General features: G+C 33.0%; 1 long non-coding RNA gene across 1 annotated transcript; it reads left to right on the top strand.

Moving 5' to 3' along the window:
* The first annotated feature begins 361 nt into the window (after positions 1 to 361).
* On the top strand, positions 362 to 1,415 carry LOC127717854 (uncharacterized). Its single transcript, XR_007989440.1, has 2 exons — positions 362 to 554; positions 1,275 to 1,415. It is a non-coding gene; the product is annotated as an uncharacterized LOC127717854 (long non-coding RNA).
* Positions 1,416 to 3,353: the final 1,938 nt, after the last annotated feature.

Genomic DNA, 3,353 nt, shown 5'->3' with positions numbered 1-3,353 from the left:
AACTGGGGGGTGATCTCAGGTGCTCCGGAAGGGTGAGCAGATCATGCTCCACATGTGGCACCCGTTGTGTTGCTTATGTTATAATTGTTTTATACATTTTTGAGGATTCCTAACAGTTGTTGTCATAGTTTTAGCCAATCCACATGTATTTATTAATCTTTCATTATCATAATTATTATGACTTTTTGCTATTCATCTATTGACCATACAGTTGTGTGAGATGCTAATTAAATGTTTCAATTTGAGTTATTTCGCTTAGAATGTAAATAGTTTTTTGTGCACATGTATAACTTTTCTTGTTGCGTTGGATTAAACAATTCCAATCCATTTAAGTTATTTTGTTTCTGCATAAATATGATCTGAGACTACTATAACACAGAGATTGGTCACTTCCCGTACTGACCAGTCAAATAGTAATTAATTGTAAGTCTTCGATCACGTGACTCGGCACGTGACTCGCAATGATTGACAAGAAGGATTCGACCGCCATTTTTGAAAGCGAAAGAGAAAATAATAATTAACAAATGTGGATTTATAAAGAGTGTTATGTTCCGGTAAGTGTGAATATAAGATTTGACATGTTCATTAATGTTGGTTTATAAGCACTTTAAATAAAATAAGTGCAGTTATAGACTTGAATTTACCGACCAAACCGGAAAGTAACCTCGAGTTATTACCAGTCCGTGGGACAGGGTGCATGAGCAACTCACCCATAACTTACATTCAGATGAACAATCTGTTTTCCGGATAATGTATGTGCAAGCCTTAGTAATTAACCGATGTAATGATGTAAAATTTGTAATTATATGAAATTCCAATTTTTGTGTATCAGTAAGTTCCCGCTGCAGAACTGAGAAACACACGAGACAAGTTGCACACACACAACATGAGGTCTGATAGGTGAATTTGTATTGTTAGTGAAAGAAATTTAGATTTATATTGGTTCCCTTGATAATATATATGCAGTCTATACATGCTAGTATAATAATATTATGCAATGAAAATGTGTCACCATGTGAAATACCAGTACATCATGAGTTCCTAAATAGACGTATTTTTTTTTAAATAATTGACCCAAACATGATGTAAAAAGTACATGCACCTTTGGTCTGCATCCTTTATCAGTTTAACTATTTTGATCCATATTGACATGATTGGTCAATTACTGCTGAGTCTCAAGTCTCAGATTACTGTCTTAAAAATTAATGAATTGCCTATGCTATAAACTTGACAAAGATTATTTCTTTTTATTTATAATATATTCTTTATTGTAGGAATACCCCCAGAAAGAAATCACGCATTAGAAGAAGGGAGAAGTACTACAGGAGAAAATGACTTTTTTTAGTATTTTTTTTAATTTCATTGAATTTGTCATGCTTGTCTTACATGGAGAAATAAATATTTAAGTCTTTGAATATACATTTTTATTATTATATACATTAAAACTAAAACAGGAATGCAGAAATTCACTAACACGCTCAGTTTGGATAACAGTTCAATGAAAGAAAAAAAAACAAGTAACCACACATTTTTATATATTAAAGGAATAGCCACTTGAAGCAAACTTTAAGGAGATTTTTATATATTTTTGCTAATGATCATCAGACAACTCCTTTAGTCCAAATGAAGTTCAGTGAAGTGGATGTAAGTTATTGGAATGCACCGTAATTACCTTCAAGAATGAGAAAACCTATACCGTGCAGTCAGCTTCAAAAGTCCCCGACATGGAAAATATATAACAATTCACTAGAGAAAACGAAGTGTCTACAATAACAAAGCAGTTTACGAAAATTCAAATATGACGGACATGAACCAACAGCAACCACTGAATTACAGGCTCCTGACTTGAGACGGGCACATAAAGAATGTGACAATGTTAAATATTTTTAGGTGCTCATCACCACCACTAGCCTGGGACATTAGTGTAACGACATAACATAAAAACAAACTTTAAACATAATTTGAAAATAGTTCATTTCTGTTTAATCAGGCTGACTGTACATGAAATATTTGCCATTGACAAGCAGTTGTGAATCGAAGTTGAATTTACAGAAAGGTGACATCAATATATGCTATCATATTTAACATTCTTGTTTAGATCTGACATTGCTACGTATTTATACATTCCGCATTATTTTTGGCTTCTCAGAATTTTCACATGGTAAACTGTCAGCAGTTATCCAACAAAAAAATGTTATAGGGAACCTATTTACAAAGCATCATGCCGACAACAATTAACATGGTTTGTCACCAAACATTGAACAAATACATTTATATTTGCTGTGGCTAAAAAAACTAAAGCAAATCACAACTCTTTTCATCTGAGTTGCTCAATTATTAGGGTTACAAAAAGCATAGCGATATAAATAAAACATACGACACTTTAACAATAGACAATATTCAAATTTTCAAAACTTTACAGCTCTCTATTGAAGCACAAAATTTCTTGTCCGGGATTTTGAAAGAGGGCACATATTTCTGGTGTTGAAAAAATGTCATCGTAATTTACACTAATGTGGTTCTATTTATGTTAACATAGAGATAATTTGATTATTCAGTCACGTAATTTTGAAGCTTCTTCGTTCTGATTTACATGTACTTGCGGTTGATGCTTCTTTTGGAGTTTTTGTAGTTTTTGCAGTCTTTGCAGCAGGGACGTATAGTCATCCTCAGATTCAATATCTGATGCAGTATATTCACCACGTCAAAGATCAAGATTGAGATCACTATCATCCCAAGATAAAAAATCAATGTTACTGGACATTGTGAATTGAAAAATGAAAATGCCGGCGATATTTTGGGAACATATATATAATTTGTAGGGCTTATGTTTGCTGCTTTATGTATCCATTGCAGTTATAACCTCTTTGCTGATCTGTTACGTAAGGAAATTACTCATTTACCTTTAATGAAATTTTTTTTCTCTTCTGTGATCGCCGTTTATTACATTGTTTGCAAAAACTTGACCTAATTATCAGACGGAAATTTAAAAAAAGTGGTGGGGGGGGGGGGGGAGGGGGTTGAAACTTGTTTGAAAAAAAAAAATTACGTTGGAAAATCTGAATGAGGGTCTGGATGGGGGTTCTTTATTTCCTATAATTTCTATGCCATTTTTCTCTATTCTTTAAATCTTAATAACTTATTATTTTCTCTTCTCTATTCTTTATTTGTCGGTCCATTTTTCTCCATTCTATACTTTTTTTGTCCCTATTTCTCCATTCTATAAAACCCCATCCACACCCTCCTGAATCCTACCACAAGTGCACCGACGATATTTGACAAGGTTTACTAAAATAAACATGTATATTGGGCACTCAGCAGTGAAATACCTTACAAGTATAGAATAAAAGTTT

Source organism: Mytilus californianus, unplaced genomic scaffold (genome assembly GCF_021869535.1).
Source record: "Mytilus californianus isolate M0D057914Y unplaced genomic scaffold, xbMytCali1.0.p SCAF_10, whole genome shotgun sequence".
NCBI classification, from domain to species: domain Eukaryota; kingdom Metazoa; phylum Mollusca; class Bivalvia; order Mytilida; family Mytilidae; genus Mytilus; species Mytilus californianus.
This window is presented reverse-complemented; position numbering and strand designations above follow the sequence as displayed.